This window comes from Scyliorhinus canicula, chromosome 15 (assembly GCF_902713615.1).
Source record: "Scyliorhinus canicula chromosome 15, sScyCan1.1, whole genome shotgun sequence".
Lineage (NCBI taxonomy): Eukaryota > Metazoa > Chordata > Chondrichthyes > Carcharhiniformes > Scyliorhinidae > Scyliorhinus > Scyliorhinus canicula.
The window spans coordinates 1,372,320-1,391,680 of NC_052160.1; the positions used below are offsets into that span (position 1 = coordinate 1,372,320).

General features: G+C 49.7%; 1 protein-coding gene across 1 annotated transcript in view; it reads right to left on the reverse strand.

Annotated features, from left to right (window-relative positions):
- LOC119978784 (transmembrane channel-like protein 5) overlaps nucleotides 1-15,336 on the reverse strand; it is a 252,670-nt gene extending 237,334 nt beyond the window's left edge. The window contains exon 1 of the mRNA XM_038820662.1: nucleotides 15,185-15,336. The gene's annotated coding sequence lies outside the window, so the exon portion shown is untranslated. The remainder of the gene's footprint in view (nucleotides 1-15,184) is intronic.
- Between the last annotated feature and the right edge of the window lie 4,025 nt (nucleotides 15,337-19,361).

Consider the following 19,361-nt stretch of genomic DNA (forward strand, 5'->3'; position numbering starts at 1 on the left):
CCCCCCCAGCAAGTGCTCACGTGGGTGCCCATTCGGACACCTCTTTAAAAATGTGAAGCTGGTGGAGTATCTGCTGAGGGGGCCTGAGGAGGTGAGGAGCCATCTTCAGTCCCGGATTGAGCCCGGGGTGGTTCCTCGCCATCGGTGTTGGGACAGGGGTGCAGAGCCTGGGGGGGGGGGGGGGGTAGTGCATACCCATGCTCCCATTCTGGGGGCAGCCCCAGCCACCACCACCTCCAGTGCCCATTCCTCATAGGGGCCAGTGCCAAGTGGCCAGTGCCAACCCACCCCTGCGGCCCGATGGAGGTGGTTGACCATCTTCTGGCACTGGGCTCCAATCCTCCTGGTGATGCTCCCCGAGCTGATAGTCGCTGCCACCTCCTCCCAGGCGGCACTGGCTGCCCTGTGGCTGACCCTCCGAGACCCTCGGGGGAACAAGGCATCTCATCTGACCTCTACCGTGTCCAACAGTCTGCCGAGGTTGGCTTCCTCAAATCATGGGAATGGTCTCGTCGGTGACATGGCTACGTGCCGGATTGGCTGTGCCGGATTGGCTACGTGCCGGATTGGCTGTGCCGGATTGGCTGTGCCGGATTGGCTACGTGCCGGATTGGCTATGCCGGATTGGCTGTGCCGGATTGGCTACGTGCCGGATTGGCTACGTGCCGGATTGGCTGTGCAGGATTGGCTACGTGCCGGATTGGCTGTGCCGGATTGGCTACGTGCCGGATTGGCTACGTGCCGGATTGGCTACGTGCCGGATTGGCTATGCCGGATTGGCTATGCAGGATTGGCTGTGCCGGATTGGCTGTGCCGGATTGGCTGTGCCGGATTGGCTACGTGCCGGATTGGCTGTGCCGGATTGGCTACATGCCGGATTGGCTATGCCGGATTGGCTGTGCCGGATTGGCTACGTGCCGGATTGGCTGTGCAGGATTGGCTACGTGCCGGATTGGCTGTGCAGGATTGGCTACGTGCCGGATTGGCTGTGCCGGATTGGCTACGTGCCGGATTGGCTGTGCAGGATTGGCTACGTGCCGGATTGGCTGTGCCGGATTGGCTACGTGCCGGATTGGCTACGTGCCGGATTGGCTGTGCCGGATTGGCTGTGCCGGATTGGCTGTGCAGGATTGGCTACGTGCCGGATTGGCTGTGCCGGATTGGCTGTGCCGGATTGGCTACGTGCCGGATTGGCTATGCCGGATTGGCTATGCAGGATTGGCTGTGCCGGATTGGCTGTGCCGGATTGGCTGTGCAGGATTGGCTGTGCCGGATTGGCTGTGCCGGATTGGCTACGTGCCGGATTGGCTACGTGCCGGATTGGCTGTGCCGGATTGGCTGTGCAGGATTGGCTACGTGCCGGATTGGCTGTGCAGGATTGGCTGTGCCGGATTGGCTGTGCCGGATTGGCTACGTGCCGGATTGGCTACGTGCCGGATTGGCTGTGCCGGATTGGCTGTGCCGGATTGGCTACGTGCCGGATTGGCTGTGCCGGATTGGCTACGTGCCGGATTGGCTGTGCCGGATTGGCTGTGCCGGATTGGCTGTGCCGGATTGGCTACGTGCCGGATTGGCTGTGCCGGATTGGCTGTGCCGGATTGGCTGTGCCGGATTGGCTGTGCCGGATTGGCTGTGCTGGATTGGCTACGTGCCGGATTGGCTGTGCCGGATTGGCTGTGCCGGATTGGCTGTGCCGGATTGGCTGTGCCGGATTGGCTATGCCGGATTGGCTGTGCCGGATTGGTTGTGCCGGATTGGCTGTGCCGGATTGGCTGTGCCGGATTGGTTGTGCCGGATTGGCTGTGCCGGATTGGCTGTGCCGGATTGGCTGTGCCGGATTGGCTGTGCCGGATTGGCTGTGCAGGATCAGTTTGAGGGCTGTTTTCCCTTGTTAAGAGTGGACTGGCGAGTGCGGTTTCAGTGACTCAGCCAGTGGGACATTGTTTGTGGCGTGAAGCCCATGGGCCTTGCTAAGTGGTCCGATTAACTTTTTAGAGCAGTGGGGCAGCACGGTGGCTCAGTGGGTTAGCACTGCTGCCTCAGGGCGCCGAGGTCCCAGGTTCAATTCCGGCCCCGGGTCACTGTCCATGTGGAGTCTGCACATTCTCCCCGTGTCTGCGTGGGTTTCACCCCAACAACCCAAAGATGTGCAGGGTAGGAGGATTGGCCATGCTAAATTGCCCCTTAATTGGAAAAAATGAATTGGGGACTCTAAATTTTTTTTAAAATCCAAAACTTTACACAGCGGTGACGGCCTCGACCAGCCGAGGGTCGGGAAGCTCGGGGCAGTTCCCGTTTGCTCCCACACTTAGAAACTTTACCATTAAATCGTGTGCTGAGTGTCTGAGCCCAATAGACGAGAAAGGTCACGGGTATATTCACTAGTTTGTGCTGAGTGTGGAACCAAAACCACCAGTCCAACTGCTATAAACAGGCTGAACAAGATTAAAGAATGAGAGGAATAATTGAAGCACAGTGTGGAGTGAGAGGCAGTGATGGGAAGGGGTGGTGGTGGAGTGGGAGGGTGGTGGGAACGGTGCAAGAGAATGGGGAAGAGAAAAATATAACGGAAAGACGAGTGAGGTGCATGGAAAGAAGAGAGTGTTGGAAAGAAGAGGAGGGAATTTGACAAGGCCCTGGAATTTTGATTTTAAGACAGCAGGTTGTCAGTGCACCAACCAGGCCCACGGGTAGTTTTTGTTTCACATTAGGCCTCCAATTTAAGAAGGGCAACCAGTGGTTACTATTATTGCTCTTGCCTGTTACCTAATCATCTTGGCTGGAAGTGTACACCTCTTACAGATAGCACCTTTAGTTTGTTCAACCCCAACTACGTCCTGACCCCAACCACCAACAGCCCCCCTCCACCCCCCCCCCCCCCCCCCCCCCCCCCGCTCCCCCACTGCCCTAACAATGCAACATTTCAATTCACAATTCACGTCTGCAGATGGAAGTTAAGGCAGGTGACCTGAGAATTTTTGAGATCTCCCTGCTCCATTTGACAGTCTGCACACGTTCCCGGGTGGCTGCAATGATGGCACTGTGGTCCAATTATTCCTCTCACCCTTGAATGTAGTTTTGCTTGTTTATAGCGCTGCCATGGGTGACTCAGTCTGCAGTTTCATCCATCAGAACTACACACAGAACAAAGGCTCTCCTTAATCAGTCACCTCAATTCATGGCTGCTGTTGATTTGAATTTTTCACCTTTACCATCCTAATAGTATCCAAATAATAAAATTAAAATTAAATTATAGATACTGCACTTGTTAAGTTGCACAAGGATAAAATTAATTAGTTGAGAATGTCCATGAAAGGAAGCATCTTGATTAATGTAAACGGTCAATGAACGATAAAACAGTTGATCACAGAGTAAGTAAATCAGTCCCTTTATGTTTTTACATTGATCCTTCACTCTTCTTCCAACCTTCCTTGTTTATATTGGTTACAACTGGCACTTTATTCCCTCATTCAACATGCCATTGTTCATCACCTCTAGTTCAGTTCAAGCCAGTCGTTATTTTACAATCCCATTCCAAACAGGCAGCCCCCTTCTCCTCTGAAGCTGTTATCATCTCTCCTCTCCTTCCCAGCTCAAACTGGTGCCTATTTCCCTAAAAGCCCACTCAGTTTAAACTGCCAATTGTTCCTCTTACCCACTCCCCCATCTCCGAGATTGTATTGACACATTGTCTTCCTCCACCCAAAACACCACTCTCGGATTCTGTACCTGCCCTCTTCTCTTCCTCGCTCCTTTTCTGCTTCCCTTCATTATTACCCACTGTTATTCATTCAGTTCCTTCTCTGCCACCTTTTCGTTGCTCGTTTCTTTCCTTTCCTATCTTCTCCGCTATTCGGAATTCTTAAAATGCATCCAGGAGAGCTCCTTGAGGTAGTACGTAGAAAACCCTACAAGACAGGGGGGCGATATTGGACCTGATGTTAGGGAATGAAGCCAGGAAAGTGTAGAAGTATCAAAGAGGGAAGGGAGCATTTCAGTGATAGTGACCATAACTGATGCCTTCTCTATCTCCAATCAAGCAAAACCTATCACAGGTCAAAAAACACTTATAAATAAAGTCAGTGTTTTTTAGGATAATCTCTAAAATGGTGCACGTGAAATTGAACCCGGGCCCTCGGGAGGCCATATTTGGGGTGTTGGTCCAGCCGGGGTTGGAAACGGGTGCGGAGGCAGATATCGTAGCCTTTGCCTCGTTGATCGCCCGAAGGCGGATCCTGCTGGGGTGGAGAGCAGCCTCTCCAGCCTGTGCCCTGGCGTGGCGGGGGACCTGTTGGAATTCTTGGCTCTTGAGAAGGTCAAATTTGAACTGAGGAGAAGGATGGAGGGGTTCTACAATTCATGGGTGCTATTCATCTTGCACTGGGGAAGGAGGGTTGGGAAAGATGGGGGAAGGGGGACTGTATGTGTTAATGGTGACTATGGGTGATTACTGATTCCTTTTTGTTATTTATTTTTGTTAATATGCGGGTTAATGTTTGGTGGTTTGGTGGGAGGATGGGATTGTTAATGCATTCGTTACTGATTATTGTTTATTGTGGGGTGTAAATTTGGGAGAAAATGTGAAAAAGGAAGAGAATAAAAATATTTTTAAAAAATTAATAAAGTCAGTTAACACAGAATTACTTGCCAATGCCAGGATAAAGAGTTTGTTTAAAAGACTGCTTGAAGAGAGAGAGATCCTTTGAGTAAACAAGCTGCAGATCCCTATCTGTCAGATTAATGCTGAAGTGATAGCCTTCTGTCAGTGCAATTTGGCAAATTGGATCCAAAATTGGCTTAGTGGCTGGATGCAGAGGGTGATGGTCAATGGCTGCTTTGTGATTGGAGGCCTGTGTTCAGTGATGTTCCACAGGGATCAGTGCAGGGTACCTTGCTGTTTGTCGTGTACATTAATGATCTGGACGTGAATGTAGGAGGTGTGATCATGACATTAAAATTGGTGATGTGTTAACTAGCGAGGAGAAAGGCCTTAGATGACAGGACATAGCAACAGGCTGGTCAGGTGGGCGGACATAGCAACAGGCTGGTCAGGTGGGCAGACATAGCAACAGGCTGGTCAGGTGGGCGGACATAGCAACCGGCTGGTCAGGTGGGCGGACAGTGGCAAATGGAATTTAACCCTGAAAGTGTCAGGTGATGGATTTTGGGAGGACTAACAAGGTGAGGGAATGCACAATGAACGGTAGGATGCCAGGAAGAACAGAGGGACCAGAAGGACCTTGGGTTCATGTCCATAGATCTCCGAAGGCAGCAGGACAGGTAGATAAGGGGGAAATGGGATGCTAGTCTTTATTAGCTGAGACATTGAATATAAGTGCCTAGAGGTTATGGTGAAGCTGTATAAATGTCTGTTAAGCTACAGCTAGAATACTGTATGCAGTTCTGATCACCACACTATAGGAAGGATGTGATTGCACTAGAGAGGGTGCTGAGGAGATTCACCAGGATGTTGCCTGGGCTGGAGCGTTTCAGCTATGAAGAGAAGCTGGTTAGGCACGGGTTGTTTTCTTTAGAGCAGAGAACTGATTGAGGTGGACAAAATTAAGGGACGTAGATGGGGAAGATGGAAGGAACCTTCCCCTTAGTAGGGAGGTCAATGACCAGGGGCATCGATTTAAGGGAAGGGGCAGGAGGTTTAGAGGGGATGTGAGTAAAGCCTTTTTCATCCAGAGGGTGGTGGGAATCCGGAACTCGCTGCCGAAAGGGTGTTGGAGGCAGAAACCCTTACAATATTTAAGAAGCATTTAGATAAACACTTGAAATGCCAAAGCATACCGGGCTATGACCAAGTGCTAGGAAATGGGATTAAAATAGTTAGGTGCAGACATGATGGGCTGAAGGGCCTATTTCTATGCTGTCAAACTCCAGGACTCTATTGTCATCTATTGCCTCTTTCCCTCCCCTCTGTGTGACCATCTATTTTCCATTCATTACTATTGATTGGAGCCTCTTTTTATTCACAAGCATTGTTCCCTTTATTGGTAAAACATTACTCATTCTCCTTACCTAATTCATTTCACTTGACCCCAACCTGTATTCGGTTGCTACTAAAGTAGACAAGGGCTTCTCTTCTCAAAGGCATTCTTGTTATGAATGGTAGTGACTGCTCCAGATAGGGAACTTCTGATGGCCTGATTATTCCCTCCTACAATACACAGCCAGAATCGATTTGTCCACATGAGCAAACGGGTCTTAAACTGGCCGACTGGACGTGGATAGGTGCAGGACGTGGGTAGGTGCAGGACGTGGGTAGGTGCAGGCTAGGTGCAGGACGTGGATAGGTGCAGGACGTGGATAGGTGCAGGACGTGGGTAGGTGCAGGACGTGGGTAGGTGCAGGACGTGGATAGGTGCAGGACGTGGGTAGGTGAAGGACGTGGGTAGGTGCAGGACGTGGATAGGTGCAGGACGTGGGTAGGTGCAGGACGTGGATAGGTGCAGGACGTGGATAGGTGCAGGACGTGGATAGGTGCAGGACGTGGATAGGTGCAGGACGTGGATAGGTGCAGGACGTGGGTAGGTGCAGGACGTGGGTAGGTGCAGGACGTGGGTAGGTGCAGGACGTGGGTAGGTGCAGGACGTGGATAGGTGCAGGACGTGGGTAGGTGCAGGACGTGGGTAGGTGCGGGACGTGGATAGGTGCAGGACGTGGATAGGTGCAGGCTAGGTGCAATACAGAAATATAACTCAAAGGAGAGGCGCTTCCCTTCTTCAAAAACATCGGGAAATAGGGAAAGGAAAAGTGGCAATATTCCGAAAAGATTACAGCAGTTGAAAGAAAGGACATCAGCAAAGTTGAGCAGGCAATGGAAACACTTTGGATTACATTTGGAAGCAGCAAAAGCTGATAGGCTCAAGATGCAAGGTAGGTATTTTCCACATACCTCCTGATAGCAGAGTTGCAACAACAAAATGCATAAAGGGAGAAGGAAAGAATGAGAGAAGTGTGCAAGAAATGACAGGCATTTTTTGCCTCCTTGAATCACATCTGAGGTATGAACTGTACAATAAATTACCCATTGGATCCTATAATTCTTCCATCAGCATAGAATAGTGAATCATCAGAAGTAATGTTATGGGAAATTTCTAATCCTATCATAAAGGCTTCTCTGATTACTTCCTTATAGTCACTATCCACCCAAATCCCCCTCTCCCTCCCAAGTCTACTTCCTGTTGCGATTCCTCGGGGAAAACCCTCACCCCCTCAAATCACTTACAGCAGCACTTTCCAATTCCTGATTGGTTTAGCCTTTGTCCTGTGATCCGCCATATCATTTGAGCAGGTACCAATCTGCTCAATCGCATCCCAGGGGCTGGTTTAGCTCACAGGGCTAATTGCTGGCTTTTAAAGCAGACCAGGCTAGCAGCACGGTTCGATTCCCGTACCAGCCTCCCCGGACAGGCGCCGGAATGTGGCGACTAGGGGCTTTTCACAGTAACTTCATTGAAGTCTACTCGTGACAATAAGCGATTTTCATTTCATTTTCATAATCCACCTTTGATACCGTTGACTCCAACAAAACCATTACCTTCCCTCACCTTGGTTGTTCCTCTGGGATAGCTCTTAACTCAAAGTAATGGAGACTTGAACATTTATAATGGGTAGTTGATTTATTTATTCTTCACTAGAACTAGCTCCACCTCAGAAAGCACTATCAGGTCAAAATCTCCTCCCTCTACACTGCTCCGAATGCAAGATCATCCTGGATGCAGATATAATTATCGGTTTCTCTTCAATACTAAAAACTGCCCTCTGTCCCTTATCCCCACCTCTTCCATCTGGGGGTGGGGGGGGGGATTGAATCATAGAATTTACAGTGCAGAAGGAGGCCATTCGGCCCATCGAGTCTGCACCAGCCCTTGGAAAGAGCACCCTACCCAAGCTCACACCTCCACCCTATCCCCGTAACCCAATAACCCTACTTAACCTTTTTTGGACACTAAGGGCAATTTAGCATGGTCAATCCACCTAACCTGCACATCTCTGGACTGCGGCAGGAAACCGGAGAACCCGGAGGAAACCCACACGGACACGGGGAAAATGTGCAGACTCCACACAGACAGTGACCCAGCGGGGAATCGAAGCGGAGGCCCTGGAGCTGTGAAGCAAGGGTGCCAACCACAGTGCTACTGTGCTGCCCTGGAGGGGGGCAGGGAAGAGGTTGGATCGGGGTGAGATGGAGTGCTTAGGTTATGGGGGAAGGAGTATCCTTATTTCTTTAAATATTTACTTTGATGTTAGAAGTGTTTTTTTTCATTCTAAGTCTTTCCGAGTATCTATCAGGGTAAAACTGGCAGAGCCATCCAATGTGAGCAATTTAAATCACTTTGTCAGATGGTTCACAGCCCAGCGCACTTGTCCAGGGGAGGTTATTCCTTCTTGATGATTGCCGGATAAACCCTTATGTGGAAACTTCCAAGAGGGATTTCCAAACCGCATCACTGGGGAATGCCCCAGATATGATGCTGGGCAGCCAGGATGGTACAGTCCTGAGAGTCAGCTGATCTCAGTGAAACTCATCGAGGTCTACAATGAGGGGCATGGATAGATTGGATGGGCAGGCACTCTTTCCCAGGGTGGAGGGGTCAGTCACCAGGGGGCATAGGTTAAGTTCCGTGGGGCAAGGTTTAGAGATGTGCGAGGCAGGTTTTTACACAGAGGGTGGTGAGTGCCTGGAATGCGTTGCCGGGGGAGGTTGTGGAAGCAGATACATTAACAGCGTTCAAAAGGCATCTTGACAAATACATGGATAGGATGGGTACAGAGGGATACGGCACAAGGAAGTGCTGGAGGTTTTGTCCGTGGTTAGTATCATGACCAGTACAGGCTTGGAGGGCCGAAGGGCCTGTTCCTGGGCTGTATTGTTCTTTGTCTCACTAGGGTTTCCAATCTTCACCTTCAAAGATTAAACCTGCAAAATCATCCAAAAGTCAATCCAACTCAGATGACATCAACAACAGCCCACTTTGCAGGATTTCAATCACATTTCCTCAGGTTCCGTTCTCCTGGTTTCCCAGGTATACCCTCAGCTGCCAAACCACAACTTCAGCCTTTCAGCTGCCCTGAACAGAACACTCCTGCTCCACAGCGGTTCCCTTGTCCCAGTGGCCCGCAGCTTCAACTGCCTTCTTGGATCTTCAGGAATTCCTCCGAGCCCACTTCACTAAGCCTGTTCCCTGCGGCCCTTTTCTTCTTTGGAGCCTGTTTCTCTGTTCCTCCCCTTTCCCTTTGGCATCTCACTGTCCCTGCCTGCAATGTCTCATTGCCTGCAATGGTATTCTGCATCTGGTCACATGGCCCAGGTTTTCACACCTATTTTTATTTCTTTATGAGCAGGTCCTAGGCCTGTCCTGGATGTACACTGCAGAACTGGGCTTGTGCAGCCTACTCCCAGTCTGGGCATTGACAAAACATGGAGGCCCATCAGGAATCGTAGTTCCTGGCCTCTTGCTCACCAGCGATGCAAATGTACCTTTCATAACAATAGTTAGCTCGTGAGGGATCTTAGAACATAAATGGAACAGTACAGCACAGAACAGGCCCTTCGACCCTCAATGTTGTGCCATCTTGAATGACAGACTATTCTTATTGACAAACAGAAAGCCTTTGGAATGCCAGACTAACAGAATTGCAACACATCTGACCTGGATCTTTGCCAATTACATCATCAGTGATCTAGCTAATTAAATTTTTTAATTAAGGTTTTTGATCATGTCCCACACATTAATACACTAGATAAACAAAATAATTTTGCCGTTCGAGGAAATATTAAACACAATGGATAAAATAATTTATTTACAAACAGCAACAAAGAGTCACAATGGATGAGAAAGCCTCAAGCTAGAAATCAGCCTTAAGCAGCGAGCTCAAAGATACCTTCCCAGGCTCATATTTGTTCCATTCTTTATGAATCTAAATCAGACTCTTTGTAGATCATTGGCTAGAGCCATACTGAAGCAGCAACAAGGTTAGCCTCCAGGAAGATCGAAATGATCCCATCAAATGTGGCAATATATTGGGAATTAAATTCAAAATAGAGAAATGCAACATCATGTGAATCAGCAATATGTGACATCCAGCAGTGTCCAATTACATAGTGCATGATTTCCTCCCATGAAATTAATCAAGAATAAATTAATATGGAGTGTTCAAAGTCAAAGTGACTTCTAAGGCATCTAAAATGCTTGTGTTCATGAAACACAACTTTCATTACTCTCCAACTACAGTGCAGGAACAGTATCGGGACTTATTTATTTTTTTGTTTGAAGTGTCCTAGAGATTTTAACTTAAAGCAGTTAGCCATGGCAAGGGAGCACGGAGCTGTGGTATGCTCATCCTGCTCCATGTGGGAAGCTGAGCACATTCCCAGTGCCTGGGACCAGCATGTGTGCAGGAAGTGTGTCCAGCTGCAGCTCCTGGAAGCTCGGGATTCAGAGCTGGAATGGCGGCCGGGGACACTGTGGGGCATCCGCATGTCTGAAAATATCACGGATAGCATGTTTACAGAGGTGGTCACACTACAGCTAAAGGGACTTGAGGAAGGAAGGGAATGGGTGACCACCAGCCAGTGCAAGAGAATGATATCTTGGGGGTGGTGTTAAATGAAGCTTTGTGGATAGAGCTCAGGAACAACAAATGGGACAGCCACATTGCCAGGTGTTTATTATAGACTCCCAGATAGTCAGCAGGAAATTGAGGAGCAAATATGTGCACAATTCACGGAGGTGTGTGAAAATAATAATAGGGTAATTATATTAGGTGATATCAACTTTTCCAACATTAATTGGGACAGTCATAGTGTTAAGGGCTTATATGAAAAATGAAATGAAAATCGCTTATTGTCACGAGTATACTTCAACAAAGTTACTGTGAAAAGCCCTTAGTCGCCACATTCCGGCGCCTGTTCGGGGAGGCTGGTACAGGAATCGAACCGTGCTGCTGGCCTGCTTGGTAAGCCAGCGATTTAGCCGAGTGGATTTCTTAAAATGTATAGAGGAAAACATTTTAAATCAATATATAGAGGGCCCAACAAGGAACGGTGCAGTTCTGGACCTAATTCTGGTGAATGGAGCCAGACAGGCGGTTGGGGTGATGGTGGGGAGCATTTTAGTGATAGCGACCACAACATTGTAGAATTTAAATTTGTTATTGTCAATAAAATAGATAAGTTGCAAAAATCATTTTGGGTTGGAGAGGAGCAGATATTAGTAAAATAAGGCAGGATTTGGCCAAGGTAGACTGGGAACAGCTACTTGTGGGGAACTCTACAAAGGACCAGTGGGGTCGTTCAAAAAGGAAATGGGGAGGGTGCAGGCACAACATATTCCCTCGAGGGTGATAGGAAGGAGTAACAAGACCAGAGAACCATGGATGACCAGAGATATTCAGGGTGCAATGAGAAGGAAATTAGAGGCATTTAGCAAGTACAGGGTGGGCCAAATCAGCGGAGGCATTAGTGAAGGGTGGAGCTTAACCAATTAGCAGAGCAAAGAGGGGATATCAGAACCCTCTGGCTTGTAAAAGAAGGGAAAGTCCGTTCTTTTCTATAAGTATATCAATGGGACGAGGATAACCAGGTGTAGCCATCTGGGATGGCCATTTACAACCAGGAACAGGGAAGGTCGCAAAGCATAGTGGGTAAAATGGACAATGCGAGATTCAGACAGGCTCAGAGCCTGAAATGTATATTTGCGACTGAGGAATCCAGACGGTATCGAAACCCCAACCGATTAGCATTTGATGGTCCATCTGCCCCAGACAAAGGACTGGTGCTTGAGCGACCGGTACAGTCCCAGACATTCCGGCGCCACTCCCTGTACTAGGGAAGCGTAAACAACAGGGTCAGTGACTGCTTGGGACACACCCAGCCATCCAGACACCCGCTCATTGGTTCGAATCGAATATAGTGATCAGGGATCACCCAATTAGTGGGGTCCAAACTGAAGGACCGCCCAAAAGAGCGCGAAAACCCCCAGGAATAAGAAGAGAGTCGGCCATGTGTTTGGCCTCTCTTGGATCTGGCGCTCCGACACCGACCATCTCCAATTGCAGACCGACCAGAAGCAAGTTCAACGCTCGCGACCAGGCGGATGAGCCTAGCTGAGCAGCAGTTACTCCTACAGACACGATAGATCCAGAATCGAACAATGGCCGCTGTTCCTCTGACCTAAACCGGGTGCCTGAAGTTAAGTACAGGTTGTCTTAGTCGATAGGTGTAGTTTAACTAGTAGTGTTTATGTTGCATGACTAATTGTGTGTGTAAATAAAGTACCCTTGATCTTGAACTAACTAACTGGTGTTTGGCTCTTTGATCGATAGCCGGTTGAACCTTGTGGTGGTATCATTTGGTGACTCTGAGCTTTAGAATATTGATATCCAAAGGAAGGAGGGAAACCTCACTGACAGCCATATTTACAGTAGGTAAAGAAGGCAACACAGGAAAGGATTAGGAGGCCATTAGGGACCAAGGGGGAATCTGTGGGTGGAGCCAGAGAACATCGGTAAGGTGTTGAATGAATATTTCACATCTGTCTTCACCCAAGAGAATGAGGATGTAGGTATGGAACTCAGGGACAGAGATACAAGGTTCTTGAGCAAATAGACATAGGGAGTGAGAAGGTATTGGAGGTGTTGGCTTAAAAGTGGAGAAATCTCGAGGTCCGGATGAATTGTATCCCAGGCTGCTCTGGGAGTTGAGGGAGGAGCTTGCTGGGGCTTTGACCCAAATTTTTAATCCCTCTCTGGCCACGGGGGAGGTGCCAGAGGGCAGGAGAACAGCTAATGTGGTCCCACTATTTAAAAAGGGCTGTAGGGATAAGCCAGGGAACTACAGACCAGCGAGTCTCACGTCAGTGGATGGGGAAACTACTGGAGGAGATTCTGAAGGAGAGAATCTATCTACACTTGGAGAGGCACGGTTTGATCAGGAATAGCCAGCATGGCTTTGCCACAGGGAGGTCAGGCCTGACAAATTTGACAGAATCTTTTGAGGAGGTGACCACCTGTGTGGATGAGGGTGGTGCAGTCGATGTAGTTTACATGGATTTCAACAAAGCCTTTGACAAGTCGCATATGGGAGACTTATAAAGAAGGCAAATGCCCTGGGATACAGGGTCATTTGACAAACTGGATTGAAAATTGGATTAATTGTAGGAGACAGAAGGTGGTGACAGACGGCTGCTTTAGTGACTAGAAGCCAGTGTTCAATGGCGTACCACAGGGATCTGTGCTGGGTCCTGAGGCCAGAAGTTGACATAACTTTGTGAAATGTTGAATGAACAAATCAATATTTCTAAGTAGCATTTTTAGCCCCAAAGTGACTGAGCTCCAAGAGTTACTGTTTAAAATTAAGGGTCATCCATTTCAGACAGAGTTGAGGAGGGTATTTTTGTCAGGGGGGGGGGGGGGGGGGGGGGGGGAGTCTCTGAACTCTTCCTCAAAAGGCAGTGGAAGCAGAATCTGAATATTTTTAAGGCAGAGGTGAACCTCATTGATGAACAAGAGGGTGAGGGGGTCTGGGGGTCGGTGGGTGGTTACACTCACATCAGTGATGACCTGATTGAATAGCGGAACAGGTTGGCAGGGCCGAGTGGCCTTCTCCCTAACACCCCGTCTGTAAACAGCCAACATTCTTCATTTACTCTCCAGGAACAGCAGCAACAATCTGTCACAAACCTGCATCTCCAGCTTCCCACAAGGATGTGTTAGAGGGAAAGCTGTTTGAATGCACTGACTGTGGACACTGCCTGCCCAGATTCACAGCCAGGAATGCACTGACTGTGGACACTGCCTGCCCAGATTCACAGCCAGGAATGCACTGACTGTGGACACTGCCTGCCCAGATTCACAGCCAGGAATGCACTGACTGTGGACACTGCCTGCCCAGATTCACAGCCAGGAATGCACTGACTGTGGACACTGCCTGCCCAGATTCACAGCCAGGAATGCACTGACTGTGGACACTGCCTGCCCAGATTCACAGCCAGGAATGCACTGACTGTGGACACTGCCTGCCCAGATTCACAGCCAGGAATGCACTGACTGTGGACACTGCCTGCCCAGATTCACAGCCAGGAATGCACTGACTGTGGACACTGCCTGCCCAGATTCACAGCCAGGAATGCACTGACTGTGGACACTGCCTGCCCAGATTCACAGCCAGGAATGCACTGACTGTGGACACTGCCTGCCCAGATTCACAGCCAGGAATGCACTGACTGTGGACACTGCCTGCCCAGATTCACAGCCAGGAATGCACTGACTGTGGACACTGCCTGCCCAGATTCACAGCCAGGAATGCACTGACTGTGGACACTGCCTGCCCAGATTCACAGCCAGGAATGCACTGACTGTGGACACTGCCTGCCCAGATTCACAGCCAGGAATGCACTGACTGTGGACACTGCCTGCCCAGATTCACAGCCAGGAATGCACTGACTGTGGACACTGCCTGCCCAGATTCACAGCCAGGAATGCACTGACTGTGGACACTGCCTGCCCAGATTCACAGCCAGGAATGCACTGACTGTGGACACTGCCTGCCCAGATTCACAGCCAGGAATGCACTGACTGTGGACACTGCCTGCCCAGATTCACAGCCAGGAATGCACTGACTGTGGACACTGCCTGCCCAGATTCACAGCCAGGAATGCACTGACTGTGGACACTGCCTGCCCAGATTCACAGCCAGGAATGCACTGACTGTGGACACTGCCTGCCCAGATTCACAGCCAGGAATGCACTGACTGTGGACACTGCCTGCCCAGATTCACAGCCAGGAATGCACTGACTGTGGACACTGCCTGCCCAGATTCACAGCCAGGAATGCACTGACTGTGGACACTGCCTGCCCAGATGCACAGCCAAGACCAGTCCCAGGGCAGCTCCCAGGCTCCACTTCAGCAGCACATTGCACAGACCGAAGGTCACAAACTTGGGGAAGCGACTGGAGGCAAATCTTGCTGATGTCTCCCCACAAATGGACAGCAATCGCTTCCAGGTGCACATATTTCGTCGGAATATCAGATGATGAACTATAAGAATGGTTTTTTTCCTGGCAAATAAAGCGCTCAGATCGTGGGAAGATTGTGCACAAACTCAGCGAAACTGTTAATCACCAATTTACTGGATTCAAATCGAGGAGGAGAAATAAAAGGCAATTTACCTTCTGGGTAAATGTCCAGCGCCCAGGTTAAAGCTGCCATTTAACATCCATCGTCAGCACCTCGCAGTTTAGACAGTAACTCCTGCCGACACTCTGAGCTGCTGGAATGATATTCTCCCTCCTCCCGGAACACACAGCCCATCCCACTTCACCTCTCACATTTCCTTCATTGCTGAACTGCACACACTTCACAACCAGCAACTTTATTACAGCTCGTTAGACAAACCTATTCTAGACCAGCATTCTGACCGCATCAGGGAACAAGACACTGCCCCTGGTGATTACATTGAAACATACATAGAAGATAGAAGCAGGAGGAGGCCATTCGGCCCCTCAAGCCTGCTCTGACATTCACTATAATCATGGCTGGTCATCAAGTTCAATACCCTGATCCCACCTTCCCCCCATATCCTTTGATCCTTTTAGCCCCAAGATCTATATCTAATTCCTTCTTGAAGTTACACAACGTTTAGTCCTCAACTACTTTCTGTGGCAGTGAATCCCACAGATTCACCGCTCTCTGGGTGAAGAAATTTCTCCTCACCTCAGTCCTGAAAGGTTTACCCCTTATCCTCAAACTATGACCCCTAGTTCTGGACTCCCCCACCATTGGGAACATTCTTTCTGAATCTACCCGGTCTAATCCTGTTAGAATTGTGTAAGTTTCTGTGACATCCCCTCTCACTCTTCTAAACTCCAATGAATATAATTCTAACCAATTTAATCTCTCCTCATATGACAGTCCTGCCATCCCAGGAATCAGCCTGGTAAACCTTCGCTGCTCTCTCTCCAGAGCAAGATCATCCTTCCTCAGATAAGGACACCAAAACTGCACACAATACTCCAGGTGTGGCCTCACCAATGCCCTGTATAATTGCAGTAAAACATCCCTATTCCTGTACTCAAATCCTCTCGCTCTGAAGGCCAACATACCATTTGCCTTCTTTCCTGCCGGCTGTACCTGCACGCTTACTTTCAGCGACTGATGCACGAGGACACCAAGGTTTCGCTGAGTATCCGCCTCTCCCAATTTACACCCATTCAAATAATAATCTGCCTGCCTATTTTTGAGACCGAAGTGGATAACCTCACATTTATCCACATTATACTGTATCTGCCATGCGTGTGCCCACTCACTCAGCCTGTCCAACTCCCGCTGAAGTGTCTCTGCATCCTCCTCACAGCTCACCCTCCCACCCAACTTTGTATCGTCTGCAATTTTGGAGACAATGTGTTGTGTATTGTTACTCCGAAGTATGTAGATAGATGGGTGATGGTGAGAGGGGCTGGGAGGAAGCAGTCAGTACAGGGATCCACTTTGGTCGTTCCCCACAGTAACAAGTATACCCCTATGGATACTGTTGAGGGGGACGATCTACCAGGGGTAAGCCACAGTGACCGGATCTCCAGCACTGAGTCCGTCCCTGTGGCTCTGAAAGGAAGGAGAGAGAGCAGGAGAGCAATAGTTATTGGGGACTCGATAGTTAGAGGGACAGATAGACGGTTCTGTGGCAACGAAAGAGACTCACGGATGGTATGTTGCCTCCCGGGTGCCAGGGTCCGTGACGTCTCGGATCGTGTTTTCAGAATCCTTAAGGGGGAGGGGGAACAGTCACAAGCGTTGGTACACATCGGTACCAACGACATAGGTAAGAGAAGGGACGGGGATTTAAAACAGGAATTTAGGGAGCTAGGGTGGAAGCTGAGAGCCAGGACAAACCATGTTGTCATCTCTGGTTTGTTGCCGGTGCCACTTGCTAGCGAGTTGAGGAACAGGGAGAGAGTGCAGATAAACATGTGGCTGCAGGGATGGTGTAGGAAGGAGGGTTTCAGGTACATGGATAATTGGAGCATATTCTGGGGAAGGTGGGACTGTACAGACAGGACGGTTTGCACCTGAACCACAGGGGCACCAATATCCTGGGAGGGAAATTTGCTACGGCTCTTCGGGGGGGGTTTAAACTAAATTGTCAGGGGGATGGGAAAACGAGCTGTAGTCCAGAAGCCAGTGTTGAGAGTAGTGAGGTACTGAGGAGGGTATCAAGGTCGCAGGAGTGTACTGGCAGACCCAAAGGTGGGTTGAAGTGTGTCTACTTCAATGCAAGGAGCATCCGGAATAAGATTGGTGAACTTGGAGCGTGGATTGGTACTTGGGACTACGATGTTGTGGCCATTACGGAGACATGGTTAGAACAGGGACAGGAATGGTTGTTGGAAGTTCCGAAGTATAGATGTTTCAGTAAGAGTAGGGAAGGTGGTAAAAGAGGTGGAGGAGTAGCATTGTTAATCAAGGATATTTTAACGGCTGCAGAAAGGCAGTTTGAAGGGGATCTGCCTACTGAGGTAATATGGGCCGAAGTTAGAAATAGGAAAGGAGCGGTCACATTGTTAGGAGTTTTCTATAGGCCCCCAAATAGTAATAGAGATGTGGAAGAAGAAACTGCAAAACAGATTATGGATAGGTGTGGAGGTCTCAGGGTAGTTGTCATGGGTGACTTTAACTTTCCAAATATTGATTGGAACCTCTATAGGTCGAACAGTTCGGATGGGGCAGTTTTTGTACAGTGTGTGCAGGAGGGTTTCCTGACACAATATGTGGATAGGCCGACAAGAGGGGGGGCCACATTGGATTTGGTACTGGGTAATGAACCGGGCCAAGTGTCAGATTTGTTTGTGGGAGAGCATGGAGATAGTGACCACAATTCGGTGTCTTTCACTATTGCAATGGAGAGGGATAGGGCCATACGGCAGGGCAAGGTTTATAATTGGGGGAGGGGTAATTATGATGCGATTAGGCAAGAATTAGGGAGAATGAGATGGGAACAGAAACTGTCAGGGAAAGGCACAAATGAAAAGTGGAGCTTGTTCAAGGAACAAATACTGCGTGTCCTCGATAGGTATGTCCCTCCCTGTCAGGCAGGGAGGAAATGGCCGTGTGAGGGAACCATGGTTCACAAAGAGGTTGAATGTCTTGTCAAGAGGAAAAAGGAAGCGTATGTAAGGATGAGAAAACAAGGTTCAGTTGGGTCGCTTGAGGGTTACAAGGTAGAATTTACAGTGCAGAAGGAGGCCATTCGGCCCATCGAGTCTGCACTGGCTCTTGGAAAGAGCACCCTACCCACGGTCAACACCTCCACCCTATCCCCATAACCCAGTAACCCCACCTAACACTAAGGGGAATTTCGGACACTAAGGGCAATTTAGCATGGCCAATCCACCTAACCTGCACATCTTTGGACTGTGGGAGAAACCGGAGCACCCGGAGGAAACCCACGCACACACGGGGAGAACTACATACAAGTAAATGATTTAAAATACAGAGAGAAAAAATTGAGTCCAGCGGGGTGGAGGAGAGTTATACAGAAGGATGATGTTTCAAGAGTCCCGATCATGTTACAGGTTCAGTCGGTCCGGAGCCTTGATCTGCCGCTGGGAGTGCCGCAGTGGTGGCGGCGACTCCGGTGTCAGTCTGGTCCTCGGTGACTCCGGGAGCGTGCGGAAATCCTTGTCATCCTCGGCCATGGGCAGGGGGAGGACGGATTGTCCTGGTGGGGGAGTTGCAGCTGGGAGCGCCGGGGAAGGGGAGGGTGGCGCTGTGCCGGAGGGGTGTGTGTGTGGGAAACCTGCTGGTTCCAGGTCCCTGAGGGAGACAATATCTTGGTGGCCATTGGGGTACGCTATGTAGGCGTACTGTGGGAATAGCTATACCCTTTCAACCCTTGGCGTGGAGTAGCTATACCCTTTCAACCAACGGGTCTGCCTTGTGGAGTCATACGTGCTTACGGAGGAGTACGGGTCCTGGAGCTGCCAGCCAAGTTGGGAGCGAAACCCCGGATGTGGACTTCCTGGGGATGGCAAAGAGACGTTCATGGGGTTGAGCAGGAACTGACGCAGCTCATCGCTCATGAATGAGGATCCCCTGTCACTGTGGACGTAGGCGGGGAAGCCGAACAGAGCGAAGATGGTGTTGAGGGCTTTGATGACGGTGGCAGACGTCATATCAGGGCATGGGATGGCGAAGGGGAATCTGGAGTACTCATCGACCACACTGAGGAAATACGTGTTTCGGTCGGTGGAGTGGAGGGGCCCTTTGAAATCCACGCTGAGGCGTTCAAAGGGGCGGGAGGCCTTCACCAGGCACGTACGGTCTGGCTGGTAGAAGTGCGGCTTACACTCC